This window comes from Salmo salar, chromosome ssa24 (genome assembly GCF_905237065.1).
Source record: "Salmo salar chromosome ssa24, Ssal_v3.1, whole genome shotgun sequence".
NCBI lineage: Eukaryota > Metazoa > Chordata > Actinopteri > Salmoniformes > Salmonidae > Salmo > Salmo salar.
In genome coordinates, this window is record NC_059465.1 from 6280682 (window position 1) to 6297170 (window position 16489).

The window sequence follows — 16489 nt, forward strand, 5'->3', positions numbered from 1 at the left end:
GTTTGAATTTTGAATGGGCGTCACACTAACAAAGCAAAAGCCCCTCCCCTTCCAACCGAACTAATTCAATTACTATGAGGTAGCTGGAAGTATCGTTTGCACTGGGAGAAGGAGCTCAGGACAGGGACCGAGATATAGCCTGTCAGATCACACTGATTAACGCACCGCGCGGGCTATTTCATTACCGAGCAAACGGACACAGACCAAGGTTCGAGTTACGATCTGGACCGATAATGGTGTGTGTGTGTGTTTGTATCTCATTAACTCAGAATAGAATCGAGCACAACACATTTCCTGTTCTTTTGACACACATCTGTAGCCCCGGGTCTATAGCTATCTTGTGATTAAAAAAAACAAACTGCAACAATACATTTTTCATCCAGAGTTTCTCCATGATGACATGACCCTCCACAGCGGATGGATATCCAACTTGTTGCAGTGTGGTATCGATGCAGCGCCCAGACGCCCCGTAGTGGAGACAAGGAAAATCAACCAAGGCTACTCCTACAGTACAACTGGCACAACGAAGTCCGACTACAGAGGTTATGAAAACATGTTATGGCAATACTATATATGTATTTTACAGAGAGTATAGGACACAATAGGACATTTAAGATGTATAAAACATTATATTAAATGTTAGCTAGTGAGACTTGCACCTTTATTTTATAAGGTAAGTAGAGTGAACTACGAGCATGGTGATTAGTCGACATAATTATTAGCTACTCTTCTGTTTATTAGTGTGGCTTGCGAACGCAGGCACACTTTCAATATTTAACTTTTATTAATTCTATACGCGTCAGAAGGTATTGTTACCACAACAGTTATAGTTGAAACTACACAGATATAAAGGGTTAGCCACGTTTTAACCACCGTGTGACAGGTGTCTGTTGAGCCATAGCCTCAACAGACACCAATATTTAACTGTTATTAATATTTAACTGTTATTAATTCTATACGCGTCAGAAGGTATTGTTACCACAACAGTTATAGTTGAAACTACACAGATATAAAGGGTTAGCCACGTTTTAACCACCGTGTGACAGGTGTCTGTTGAGCCATAGCCTCAACAGACACCAATATTTAACTGTTATTAATATTTAACTGTTATTAATTCTATACGCGTCAGAAGGTATTGTTACCACAACAGTTATAGTTGAAACTACACAGATATAAAGGGTTAGCCACGTTTTAACCACCGTGTGACAGGTGTCTGTTGAGCCATAGAGGGGCCAGGAGAAGAATGGGAGGAGGGGAGCTAGAGAGAAGGAGAAGAGGAGGGATGGTGGTGGGGAGGAGATTAGATGGGTCACAGCTCATACTTTAAAATAGTCCTTTTGACCTCGTCCTGGTAGCTGGTGTATACTGAACACACACAGATTGGAACTCAGGCCACTGACAGCTACCAGGAGAGGAGGAGAGCCTAGAGGTCAAAGAACACTCGTTTTCACAGCCACTTTACAGCCGTAACTGCATTCCTTTCCTGCTGGGTCTCTCTCTCTCTCTCTCTCTCTCTTGCTCGCTCTCTCCACACACAATCATACACCAACAATGCACAGACACTAATGTCTGTCCATGAAAAGAAGATTGGGCTGCTGTGTATGAGAACCCCCTACTGCCCACAATTCTCTTTATCAGGGAAACAGCCATTTACCCTGTCCCCTCTTAAACTCACACAAACAAACACAATACACAGACACCAGAAATTCTCTCTGTCTCCCTCTTTAACCTGCAGTCCCATTGGGTGGCTGTGATTACATCTATCTGCTACAGGCCTAGTTTTCTTCCAGGACCATCCACACATTCTCATGGAGAAATAACAAGGAGCTTGAACTCCATTTCCAAGAAAATTGTTTATTTTTTCACTTGATTGATTGGTGTTGAAAAATACAATTTCAACAAAGAACATTGTGATAGTACAGTCGTGGCCAAAAGTTTTGAGAATGACACAAATCTTAATTTTCACAAAGTTTGCTGCTTCAGTGTCTTTAGATATTTTTGTCAGATGTTACTATGGAATACTGAAGTATAATTACAAGCATTTCATAAGTGTCAAAGGCTTTTATTGACAATTACATGAAGTTGATGCAAAGAGTCAATATTTGCAGTGTTGACCCTTCTTTTTCAAGACCTCTGCAATCCGCCCTGGCATGCTGTCAATTAACTTCTGGGCCACATCCTGACTGATGGCAGCCCATTCTTGCGTAATCAATGCTTGGAGTTTGTTAGAATTTGTGGGGTTTTGTTTGTCCACCCGCCTCTTGAGGATTGACCACAAGTTCTCAATGGGATTAAAGTCTGGGGAGTTTCCTGGCCACGGACCCAAAATACCGATGTTTTGTTCACCGAGCCACTTAGTTATCACTTTTGCCTTATGGCAAGGTGCTTCATCATGCTGGAAAAGGCATTGTTCGTCACCAAACTGTTCCTGGATGGTTGGGAGAAGTTGCTCACGGAGGATGTGTTGGTACCATTCTTTATTCATGGCTGTGTTCTTAGGCAAAATTGTGAGTGAGCCCACTCCCTTGGCTGAGAAGCAACCCCACACATGAATGGTCTCAGGATGCTTTACTGTTGGCATGACACAGGACTGATGGTAGCGCTCACCTTGTCTTCTCTAGACAAGCTTTTTTCCGGATGCCCCAAACAATCAGAAAGGGGATTCATCAGAGAAAATGACTTTACCCCAGTCCTCAGCAGTCCAATCCCTGTACCTTTTGCAGAATATCAGTCTATCCCTGATGTTTTTTCTGGAGAGAAGTGGCTTCTTTGCTGCCTTCTTGGCACCAGGCCATCCTCCAAAAGTCTTGCCCTCACTGTGCATGCAGATGCACTCACAACTGCCTGCTGCCATTCCTGAGCAAGCTCTGTACTGGTGGTGCCCCGATCCCGCAGCTGAATCAAATTTAGGAGACGGTCCTGGCGCTTGCTGGACTTTCTTGGGCACCCTGAAGCCTTCTTCACAACAATTGAACTTCTCTCCTTGAAGTTCTTGATGATCTGATAAATGGTTGATTTTAGGTGCAATCTTACTGGCAGCAATATCCTTGCATGTGAAGCCCTTTTTGTGCATAGCAATGATGACGGCACGTATTTCCTTGCAGGTAACCATGATTGACAGAGGAAGAACAATGATTCCAAGCACCACCCTCCTTTTGAAGCTTCCAGTCTGTTATTCAAACTAAATCAGCATGACAGAGTGATCTCCAGCCTTGTCCTCGTCAACACTCACACCTGTGTTAACGAGAGAATCACTGACATGATGTCAGCTGGTCCTTTTGTGGCAGGGCTGAAATGCAGTGGAAATGTTTTTGGGGGATTCAGTTCATTTGCATGGCAAAGAGGGACTTTGCAATTAATTGCAATTTGTCTGATCACTCCTCATAACATTCTGGACTATATGCAAATTACCATCATACAAACTGAGGCAGCAGACTTAGTGAAAATTAATATTTGTGTCATTCTCAAAACTTTTGGCCACGACTGTAGTTGGCCATGTTTTTCCAAGGTCTATGCAGACAATTGTAAGTGTCAGAAATCATCTTTTGGTGTATAACCCGCACACACACGACTGTATGAATAGAAATTGAGTTGAACACGGGTCTTACTCACTCTACTCCTGCTCTCTCTCCCTCTCTTCTAGCTCTCTCTCTCGCCAATATCACTTCACACAGGAAGCATTGAGTGTGTCTAATCCATGTACTCACAACATACCAGAGGGGAATTCTACGCTCCGTCCCAAACCAACACAGGTCTCACACACACACACACACACACACACACACACACACACACACACACACACACACACACACACACACACACACACACACACACACACACACACACACACACACACACACACACACACACACACACACACACACACACAGGTCAGTGGGAGTGAGTAGAGGACTGGCTGTTCAGTATGTAGGGTTCTTGTTGGTTAGCCAAATGTGTAATTAGAGAGTAAACAGTATCAGACAGCATCACAGACTCATTAAAGGGGTGTGAGACGAGAGCATGGGGGATCTAGCTTGTCTGGTGTCAACTCTACAGCTCCACTTCTGGCTGCAATACAGTATCTGTACTCCCTTAGAACCTGGAGTCAGCAGAGGGGAAACCTCATTTTCTGTGGGGTCTTTGTTAGTCACAGCAACTTTAGCAACAAAAAAAAAGATATGTTTGGAAGCATTTGTCACTCACTCACTTATCCCCGTCGTGATGGCTGGCGCATAGAGCAGCAACAACCTTCTGTCGGTCTCGGGACGTCTTCTCCACTGTGCGGCAGTTCTGCTGATGTTGTTGGAGCTCAGACTCCATTGTTCTCCTCCATATTGTCTTGGGCCTCCCCCTCTTACTGCCCAATGTATCCATTTGTGGCATCTGCAACAAAAAAACACAAATGAGGGGAAAAACCTATCAGACAACATACAGTGAGCTCCAAAAGTATTGGGTCAGGGACACATTTGTTTTGGCTCCCTAAAATGGGGGGGACTATGTACAAAAAGTGCTGTAATTTCTAAACGGTTCACCCGATATGCATGAAAACACATGACCTCATAGTCATCATTTTATCATTTTAAGTCCAAAGTGCTTGAGTGCAGAGCCAAAACAACAATAAATCTGTCACTGTCCCAATACTTCTGGAGCTCACTGTATGTAGCTAAAAGAAAATGCATTCTCAGTCTACTTACCTTATAAAATACAGGTGTAATACAGGTGTAATACAGGTGTAATACATGTGTAATACATGTGTAATAAAGGTGTAATACAGGTCTAATTGAACATAAACAGGCATAACCAGTAGATAAAACAGGTCGGAGCAGAAGGTCCTTTACAGGAGCTCAAAGACCACTTAGCCCCTCATCACACACTCACAGCTCCTCCAGCGTTGTTTTGATGTGGGGCTGTATTATCTGGGTCAGGGGCTTAGGTCACTCTGGCCTAGTAGGTCTGAAGAGAACACTTTGACCTTGTAGTCTACAAGATTACAATAAAGCGCTTGAGTACCTAAGTGATTTATTCCAGTTACGTGCATTTCAAATCAGCCATAAATATATTAAATACGCATCGATAATGGTGAAGAGTACTTGTGACATATCTCCTATCTGTGTTGTATGTAGGAAGAGAATCCCATATAAACGTGTGTATAGACATGCAGTATGTGATGTGTTCAGACATCGTGTAGCTCCCGGCCTCATTGGTACACAGCTCCCACACACGTTAATACGATGCTCTCTCATTAGCTTAGACAATGGAGTCCGTGTGAGTTAGTATTACAGAGTGATCACTGCACATACAGTATGCTCCTGTGCTCTACAGAGGCATGCTGGGGGGGACCAAGAGGATGGGTAATCACAGTAGAGTCACATCACTGAGAGGAATGGAAAATGCTATGCTATAAAGTTATACTGGTCATTTGACATGAACAAACACATACAACTTTAGACATGGGTTATTGCTCGTTTTACTTCATGCACCCTGTGTCCACTCAGTTTGACACCACAGTGTCTCTCCACCTGTTTTTACCAGTCTAAGCTATGGTCCTCATTGATGTCATTTCAGAGGTCATTTTTAGGTCATTACACTGGATTTGACCTTGTGTCGGTGAATCATAAAAGTATCGATTTTTTTTTTTTTTAATCGTCCCATAACGAATACTCTAAAACGAAATCCGTAGACGCTTTCAGAGAGTGGTCAAACTACTCCTACACTCAACGCCCGCCACCATGTGGTGAACATTCTTGTCGTTATCACTGATAGGTTGCACCCCTCCCTCCCTCCCCCCCTCCCTCTCTCTCTCTGAGTCCTTTCTTCAGACTGCATATCAGATGAGGACTTTTATTGTCGCACAATGCACTTCGAGCTTTAGCAAAGCAGATCACTCAGGGTGTCCGTGTCACAGAGACGACACCTCGGGTTGACGGAGTCGCGAACGGCAGACAGGAATCAATAGGAAGGACTAATCGGACAGATTTGCTGGGACGGGCTCAGCCCTGAATGTCAATGATGGAGCGCTGATGGGGACTGATGCTGTCATTACTACACACTCCATAGAGCAGACAGGTGTAGGTGGGAGAAAACAGGACGAGCCTGTCTAGCCAATAAAGAGTAATAAAGTGGGTTTCCCAGGCCTGCTGAGGGAGAGTTTTCCTGCACGAGTGAAAAAGGAGCAGTTAGTCATGCTGCGTGTTGAGAGAAAGAAAGAGCGGGGGTCTGTGCGTGAGCGTCGAAAAGGGAAGCCGGTCTTATCTAGCCAAATAAATCTTTCCCTGACTGTTCTATCTCAATGTAAACATTATGAACACACACTTTTTTTGTCTGTTAGATGAGTGAGAATAACAATGTAAAGCAGATCTGGTCTACATGGGGCTGTTGGAAGTACAGTAGATGATATAGAATTAATAAGAACATTCTTTAGTAGGGTCCGTATCAGCCGACACCTGTAAAAGCAACTGTCCTGTGTCAGCCGTACACTTCGCCTCTCAGCAGTACAGATAGCATTCTTCTTCTCTCACTTTTCTTTCCTTTTTCACACAGAGTACACAGTGACGTGCGTGTGTGCACTCTCTATCACAGCACCTTCACAGACACATACAGGATGGACCTTTAAGACCCTGCAGCCCACCAAATCCCCAGCGGCTATATAAATGTTTATTTGGCGCTTTGTTTCTCTATGTCGGTGTCTGGTACATTATTCTCTCGGTTTTTATCACACAGCTTACAAATGAGATCTAGTCCAGCTGGATTCTGCGTGTGTTCTCACGTCTTAGACAGACTGTGTGTGTGTGGCACAGGAGGTTGGTGGCACCATAATTGGGGAGGATGGGCTCGTGGTACTGGCTGGAGCGGGATGAGTGGAATGGCATCAAATACATGGTTTCCATGCGTTTGATGCCATTCCATTCGCGCCGTTCCAGCCATTATTATGAGCTGTCCTCCCCTCAGCAGCCTCCACTTGTGTGTGTGTGTGTGTACCTCAACAGGCTTTATTTTTGAAAACTCAATCCTAAAAATTGTATAATATATTCAGACAACTGCATTATTGTACATATGACTTCTATACAGAATAGATGTGTTACAGACTATTACGACCCAAAGGTGGGAGGAGAGAAGTCAGACCACTGTTGAACATCTTTGTATGTCGCACTCTTTCATTATAGAAATGAATGTAAAAAGCCTTTGATATGACCTTAATACAATCCAGTAGTCATTCTGGTCCATGGGGCTCTGACTTCTTTCAAGTCCCTGAATGAAATGAATGTTCCACATTCGTTTATTCCAGTTCTGTAGAAATGACTGAACACATTGTGATTCAAAGGCAAGCGCAGACTTAATGGGGAGCCTTACTCAAAGCAAAATGGAAATAAAGGAATATTAGCCATGTGTCAGTACTGTTCACAAGAAGATTCATCTTCTTTAATCCAGGTTTATTCTTCTCCTTCATCCTACATTCTCTCTCATTCTCTGTCCCGTTGCTACGTGTGAAGGGGCACAACTGAGTTCAGCCGTACGTCACTGATCATAGTACAATATTATTAGTGTATGTTGCTTCGCATGCTAATTAGCTTTAGCATTATGGATTGGGACTCGTCATAACGGGATGAGCTGAGATCCAAGTTAACCAGAAGGTTTGTGACTCTGATCAAATGAAGACGACGATAGCCCAATAGGATCCCTGATAATAGGGAGAGAATTGGAATATTTGAACGTGACAGAGTGTTTACAATGGTGGCTTAGAGAAGAAGCCAATTCAAAAAGTGACCATAGAGGAACTAAGACGAATTAGCAGCTTTCTTCGGGATATTCACTTTATTCCTACCCCTTTTTTCCCATCAGAATACTATGAATTAGAGTCACCTCAGTTGTCTCCTTGCTTCAGGCATTGAGAGCCATAATCAAAGTCACCGCCCAATCTTTTTTTTTAAATCTTACGCAAAGGTAAACTCTTAATTAATCATTAACTCAAACATACTTTCTTGCAACTGTAGGGGGAAATCATATTTTTGACTAACCGTGGTTTCAATGTTTACCCACTGGGCAAATTTTTTGTTTTGAATCAACGTTGTTTCCACATCATTTCACCCCAAAAAAAATTGGATTTGAGAGAAAAAAGTCATCAACATATGGGAATTTCGTCTTTTTTATTTCACCCAACTTCTGTAAGATCTCACGTTGAATTCACGTTAGTTGACAACTCAAATGTAAATCAAAACTAGACGTTGAACTGCCCAGTGGGTACCCTCTCAGTGTGAGTCAAGAGGATGGAGGAAAAGCTTTCTAACATGGCGTCCATGTGGGTGGTTGAAAACATTAGGAAGTGACCCAAATGAACAGCCTAGTTTCCTTCATGTCCTTATTCGTAAGGACCTCCATTGAGGGCTGTGTTCCTCCATGGTTGTTTTAATGTGAGAACATTCATATAGAGCCTGACACCAGAGTAATCCTCCTTCTATAGATGTCATTCAGTGTCCCTGATAGCCCATTTCCTTGCCTTATTTTTAATTTGTCATTTTTAATGGGAGGAAAGAAGAGCGATTTGGAGCCTGCAGCAACTGCATCTGTGCCGATCTGGTAATCACACTCACGCACACGCGCACACACACGCACGTGTTGCTTCTGGAAAAACATATTTTCAAAGGTTTTCTTATTGAATAAAAAAAAAAATGATTTAGGAGTTTTAGCTTGAGTAATTTTCACCAATGAGAATCAGGAGTGATAGAAAGTGCAGATCTAGCACAAGCACACAATTTGGAATACAGGGGGATGTCATGAGAAAGTGTTGAATTTAGCTTAAGTAATGGATGATGGATTCACACACACAAACCAGAACCAAAATTATACTGTCATACAGCAAGAGTTATTGCCCATGCTAATGCAGTGTCCAGAAGAGAAACACCCAAAGCCTTTCCTTGTCCCCATTTGCATAGTGATGTCATCATTCTGTTCACTGTCCTATGATGTCATCATACCGTTCCCTATGCTCCCATGATATGAAGCAGGAGACGTGAGCTCAATGCATAGTTCCCCACAGTAGTATCAATCACTTTGGCTATGGGGGAAACTGATGTGTTGGACTGCGGTCATGGCAGATCAGCTCCTCCTAACAAACAGCTGGCAACATAGTCGAACCACTCCTCAACCATCACTGTAACTTCTCCCTCTCAGGAAATAGTTTGATGTATTGGTGTCATTACCTATACACACAGTAACTATATCAGGGGGACTACAAGAGATTAGCATCTTTCATCACATAAGCATTTATTAAATAGAATCAGATTTTTATTACTTGATACAACTCTGTAATACCTGAAAAACTCTTGGTCCTGGTAATTATAACCTGGAACAATGGCCCTCGGTTCTCCTGTTCAGGTCATAAGGAAAAAGTCACCATTACAGTGTAGCCTTACCAATGGAAGCTATGATCTATGGTCTCAGGAAGAAGCCACCCTTTGCCTTGATAACAGCTTTGCACACTCTTGGCATTCTCTCAACCAGCTTCACCTGGAATGCTTTTCCAACTGTCTTGAAGGTGTTTCCAAATGCTCGGCACTTGTTGGCTGCATTTCCTTCATTCTGCGGTCCAACTCATCCCAAACCATCTCAATTGGGTTGAGGTCGGTTGAATGTGGAGGCCAGGTCATCTGATGCAGCACTCCATCACTCTCCTTCTTGGTCAAATAGCCCTTACACAGCCTGGAGGTGTGTTGGGTCATTGTCCTGTTGAAAAACAAGTGATAGTCCCACTAAGCGCAAACCAGATGGGATGGCGTATCGCTGCAGATTGCTGTGGTAGCCATGCTGGTTAAGTGTGCCTTGAATTCTAAATAAATCACAGTGTCACCAGCAAAGCACCCTCACACATCACACCTCCTCCTCCCTGCTTCACGGTGGGAACCACACATGCAGAGATCATCCGTGTCTCACAAAGACACGTGGTTGGAACCAAAAATCTCAAATTTGGACTCATCAGACCAAACAACAGATTTCCACCGGTCTAATGTCCATTGCTCGTGTTTCTTGTCCCAAGCAAGTCCCTTCTTATTATTGGTGTCCTTTAGTAGTGGTTTCTTTGCAGTAATTTGACCATAAAGGCCTGATTCACACAGTCTGCTCTGAACAGTTGATGTTGAGATGTGTCTGTTACTTGAACTCTGTGAAGCATTTATTTGGGCAATCATTTCTGAGGATGGTAACTCTAATGAACTTATCCTCTGCAGCAGATGTAACTCTGGGTCTTCCTTTCCTGTGGCTGTCCTCATGATAGCCAGTTTCATCATAGAGCTTGATGGTTTTTGCGACTGCACTTGAAGAAACTTTCAGAGTTGTTGACATTTTCCGGATTGACTGACCTCCATGTCTTAAAACCTCTTAAGGATCCACCCCTTTTTTTCAATTTTATGCCTAAAACAACATACCCAAATCTAACTGCCTGTACCTCAGGCACTGAAGCAAGGATATGCATATTCTTGGTACCATTTGAAAGGAAACACTTTAAAGTTTGTAGAAATGTGAAATGAATGTAGGAGAATATAACACAATAGATCTGGTAAAAGATCATTCAAAGAAAAAAAACAACCGTTCTTTTGCATTTGTTTTGTACCATCTTTGAAATGCAAGAGAAAGGCCATAATGTATTATTCCAGCCAAGGTGCAATTTAGATTTTGGCCACTAGATGGCAGCAGTGTATGTATGTTTTAGACTGATCCAATGAACCATTGCATTTCTGTTCAAAATGTTGTATCAAGACTGCCTAAATGTACCTAATTTGTTTATTCATAACTTTTCATTTTCAAAATTGTGCACTATCCTCAAACAATAGCATGGCATTATTTCACTGTAATAGCTACTGTAAATTGGACAGTGCAGTTAGATTAACAAGAATTTAAGCTTTCGGCCAATATCAGATATGTCTATGTCCTGGGAAATGTTCTTGTTACTTACAAACTAATGCTAATCGCATTAGCCTACATTAACTCAACCATCCCGTGGATGGGAAACCGATCCCGAAGAAGTTTTTAAGTAATGATGGACTGTCGCTGGTCTTTGGTTTTTTCCTTTTTTTTTCTTGATGTCTTAACTATTATTCTACAATGTAGAAAATAGTAAAAATAAAGAAAAACCCTGGAATGAGTAGGTGTGTCCAAACTTTTGACTGGTACTGTATATGTGGTGCCCCAGTAAACTGCGACAATATGCCCTTAATACCGACATGTCAACACCGTGCATCCAACCAGGAGACATGATATTGGAGCAATTACTTCCAGACTCAGGACAGCAGTCTCATAGGAGCAGGGGTGTCGAGCTCCCTTTCCCTTTCTCTGATATATCTATCTGTGTCAAACAGCCTAAATGGAGGCTCGGTGGGTGTCATAATTAGCATTGACATTTGCTGACAGAGAGGGTGAGTCCTGTGTGCGTGTTTGTGTGTTTGTGCATGTGCGCGTGTGTGAGTGCGAGTACGTGGGGTCAGGTTCCTCTGGGATGATTGAGCAGAGAGAGAGATCTAATGGATAGGCCTGTTAGAGAGAGAGGTCTCTGGCTGTGTTAGATGGATGTCATTGCCTCAGGGACTCTGGTGCCAATCAACACTTTTCACCCAAATCATTTGCATTATAAACAGCCGCTCTTGATGTGTCTCGCATTAATTTCTCGTTTTGTGAAACTCTAAACACTGTTTCAAGGGCTGTTAGTTACTGAACTGCTTTAGAACCAATCGTTTATGTAATTATAGGAAAACGGTTTTTAGAAGGCCTCGCCATGAAGTCATCTCTCGCCACAAAACACAGAGCCCTTCGCTTTTTTCAAAAGTTTCACTCTGAATAATAACTGTTTTTGTTGTTATTCAAAAGCTTCACAACAAAACAGCCAAGTCCAAAAAAAAGGGGTTTGAATTTGCCCTTCTGACTGTTTTTTAACAGTAGTTAAAGGAAACTATTCAAGTATCGCAGCAGCTGGCGACTCCAATGACACCGTTAGGAACAGTCGCGTGGAAAAGCAGCGCACGCTAATTATCCGCCCTCGGGGGAACGTGGATCGCGTCGCAGCGCAGTTCCTCTCCGTTTCAAGCCTTTAACTATCTCCCCTGCCTGATGAAACGCAGCCAGCACCACGGGTGAAGCGTTACAAATCCGATTTTAGCGCGCGGCCCCGTCTCTAATATCCGGTGACTGTGGTGAGCCGTGTGAGGTGTATTGTCCCGATGGAACAGTGATTAGCACGCTGATATGATTGGGCTTGTGTTACACTGCATGGGACCCATTGACTCAGCTACTAGGAGAGAAGGAATAATGGTGCTACAGAGAAAGAGAGAGAGAGAGAGGGGGAAGAAAGAGGGAGAAGAGGGAGGAAGAGAAAGGAGAGGTAGGAGAAGGGAGAAGGAGGTGATATGATTGGGATTGTGTTACACAGTGTGGTACCCATACAGTCTGCTACTTGGAGAGAGGAAATAATGGCGGGACACGGAAGGAGAAGAGGATGTACTGTAGGAAGGAGAGAGAGGTGCAGAGGAGAGGAGTTCATATAATTGGGAGTTATTATGGAGAGAGGGGGACGTGGAGAGGGTTCAGGAGGAGAAGGAAGAAAGAGAGGAGAGAAGAAAGACAGAGGAGGAAACAAAAAGGTGGGGAGAGGAGGAGGAGGAGAGGGTACATTATAATGGTCACCTGTTCTTTCCTGAACAGATGTGCGAAAACAAGAATTTGAACCCTAGACCTTTCTCTAGAATAGCAAGCAGTATGCCGACAGTAAGCGTATGAATGTGCACAAACGGCGCAAAAAACGAAGCAAATTAAGCATCAGATGAAAGCTTTGATTAGTAATGAAATGACAGTAAAAGAGTAGCAGCAACAGAAATCATAAACCAAACGAACAATTGTATGCAATAAGGCTTATGTGAGAGTAGCCCAGTAACAGGTTTTAATTAAAAGCAAATTTACTGAACTTTTTTACTTTCAAAGTTTCAAACAAACGTTTCACGCATTGGTTCTCACACCTTGGCGGCCATTTTGATCTCCCCTCCTACTCACATTACCCTATACTTAAAGTGACAGGTCCAATCAACAGAAGTCTGACCAATCAACAGAATTTCAACCCCAGTGGTGTATAAATCCTAGTATGGATCTATACATGTACAAATTAATTTCACATTTAATGTGGAGATGTAACAAAATATCAAAGCCTCAACTGAATACACTAGCATGGTTAAAGTGACGATTCACAGTAGATAACACGGACATTTTTCTCATGAGTAAAGTAAACAGTCTGTTTTTGTGTGGATGGGTTCACATAGGCTTACTATCTCAACAACATGTCTCCATCTACCTGTAAAGACATGTATGAGTAAATAACTTTCTGTGGCATTATACATCTGCTGATATACAGTACATCCCTCATGCAGGATATTTAAATATACCCTACAATTGCATTACTCACAAGCAAATGGTTGGCTAATATACAATACATACTTTGATAGCTACATAAACAGACATGTGCAACTTAACATGCGTTTCTGTGGCATGATTTGTGCCTCAGAGGACATTTACAGTATACTGTATGTGGAAGTGCATCAGTCATGTTTTGGTAAAGAAATGAAATATTCCCCATACAGAATAGGATATTTACATAGACTTGCAAGGGAATACAGTATATTCCCCGATCTACATACAGGCATGATTCACGTCTTAGCAGGTATGATATGATTCACATCTTGGGAGCTGAAAGACGAAACACATTCTCACCACATCTCCACACTTTGTGTCAATCACAATTACATCCACAGGGAACAGGATGAAACAGGGGGTGTGAATCATGTTGAGAAAACATTGATAAATGATTGTGAACATGCCCCTACTCACTCATTGACACAGTTGTGTGAAGTATGTAAAAGCATTCTCTCTCTCTCTCTCTCTCCCTCTCCCCAGGCCAGACACACAGACAGGCAGTCAGACAGGCAGCACAGAGGACCACCTGCCATGGGTGATGCGGGAACACAGGCAGTGATGACAGCCCTCTGATGGGTTCAACACGCTAGTACAAGACCCTCTGGGTGATGGGGAGCTGGCGAGCGAGAGGGAAAGAGGGAGAGGAGGAACGAAGGCGCTTGAGAGAAAGAGGGAGGGGGGGAGTGTGGGAGAGGAATATGGGGAGCAAGGGAGAGATGGAGTGTTTCTATTTACACAATCAAAATATTGCTGTTGGACAATCTTATTACTTTATAACCAAATATGAAAACTATATAGCTGTATTATTCTCTTAACTGTGATTTGTAAGTCCAATATTGCTGTCATCCATTGCTCTGTCAGCTGCAGTAGCTACGTTCCATGTGTAGGCTGACTTTTCTCTCCCTCCTCACAGGCCTATGCCACAGAGACTGTTCACGGTTCGACAAACCTAAGAGAGATTTAAACAATGGCATGTCAGCATGGCATGTCTAATGTTGTTTTGCTAGAATGAACTTGAATCAGCTAGTATTCTCCTCATGGTAATCCAAAGGCCTGTGTGTGTGTGTGTGTGTGTGTGTGTGTGTGTGTGTGTGTGTGTGTGTGTGTGTGTGTGTGTGTGTGTGTGTGTGTGTGTGTGTGTGTGTGTGTGTGTGTGTGTAAGGTATTTACATTTTAGTCATTTAGCAGACGCTCTTATTCAGAGCGACTTACGGGAGCAATTCGGGCCAAGTACCTTGCTCAAAACACATATACAGCTTTTCATACGGTCTGCTCAGGGATTCGAACCGACGACCTTTAGGTTACGGGCCCAACGCTTTTAATCAGGTATCCCTTGTGATGTAGGCAGGACAGGATGGGATGCGTGAAAGAGGCAATTCATATAGGAATGGTGGTCTCCACTGTAATGCAGTGGCTTTACTGTCTCTCTTGTGAAACACCCAAATTAAAACACACGCATCTCAATAGCTCTGGGAAAACCCTTTGTGTGAGCGTGCGTGTGTGCATGTACGGGGTATTATTAATACCATTTCTATAGTCTAGCGAATCAGACCGTGGGGATTACAGGGGCAGAATGCATGAAACCCCACCAAAACCCTTTCCGCATAATTTGCCTGTGGTTGTATAGCCGACGACAGATTGAAACGCGTTTGTGGAAAAAGTTAGACAGCAACAAGGGAGCAGTGGCTAAAAAGGTCACCGTTGTGGCAGGCTAACAAAGAACGCTGAAAGGTTAGACAATAACGGGTGCTTAATTGACAACGCATTGTAGCTCAGGAAGGATAGAGGGACGGGGGGAGAGGATGTGGTCTCTTGTCTTAAAGAATGAACAGAATCCTAGCATTGATCGTTAAGGATATGATACGCTGTATCGCTACATGGCTACAGCATTTGGACCAGTTAGTTACACGGCCATCTCTCAAAGAGTGGCCTTTTTTTTGTTAAGCTGTTAACCCCTGAGAGGACTCAGGTTACAGGTAAACGTCGGTCTGTTTACGTGCTGCACATTGCTTGCGTGTACAGTGTAGTGTGCGCGGGTGTACCTGTGTGTACCTGTGTAAGTCAGTGTTTGAGTGTGTGTGTATAAGCTCTCTTACACCCAGCTTAGTGGCGGGGGAGACACGGGGATAGACAGTGAAGACACACACCACACAGTAATCCCAGAGGCACACCATTCATTAAGAAAAGGAATAAAAATGTACCTAGCTGGTGGTATAAACCCCCCCCCCCCCCACACACACACACACACACACTCACCGACACGGACACACACAAAAGCGAGAGAAACTGTCTGCAGGCGAGAAAGGATTTGTTTGTGAGCTGGCCTCCTCCACCTAATGATTTCCCCCTCTGTCTATGTGTGGATGTTTTTACAGCCTCTGGTTTAAGAGGAGGGATTTTTGTTACCTCTATTGCACAATTGAACAAACAGTTAAAATATATGCTTGTGCTAGCATTGACGACCCTGTGTAGGTTGAACTAACAAATGATTGTGAGAAAGAGGCGTTCACTTCTCCACTCAGCCACCTTGGGACTCATTGTGGGTTGGCTTATCTTAGACTTCACGTCCCAGCATCATTTATCATGTCAGAGACTGATACGGACAAGCTTTAGTCACACACACACACACACACACACACACACACACACACACACACACACACACACACACACACACACACATATATATGCACGCCAAACCCATGCACACACACACAGAGTAGAAGTTATATCAGGTTGTTTAGATTGGCTGTCTCCGAGTAAATCCCTAGTCCTGGACCCTATGGAATGAGGTCATTCAGGACCAGTCAATATGGATTAAGGCAAATTGCTGGGCTGTCTTTGGAAGAGCAGGAGGAATGGCTCCACTAGCACATTGTGAGGAAAAAGCTCTGTGTGTGTGTGCTTGTTTTCCTACATTATCAGGACCCCAATGTCCTAATGTTTCGACTTTATGTCCTGAAAAGGTAGGAAAACATTTTTTTTTTGAAGTCAGTACTTTTTTCAGGTCCTGAATTTGTTCAAATGCTGTTTTAAGCTCTCT

The 16489-nt window shown here is 43.2% G+C and overlaps 1 long non-coding RNA gene across 1 annotated transcript; it reads left to right on the top strand.

The window, feature by feature from the left end:
* Positions 1–69: 69 nt before the first annotated feature.
* Positions 70–14106, top strand: LOC106585192 (uncharacterized). The gene is made up of 3 exons (XR_001323918.2): positions 70–236; positions 384–542; positions 13927–14106. It is a non-coding gene; the product is annotated as an uncharacterized lncRNA (long non-coding RNA).
* The last annotated feature ends 2383 nt before the right edge of the window (positions 14107–16489 follow it).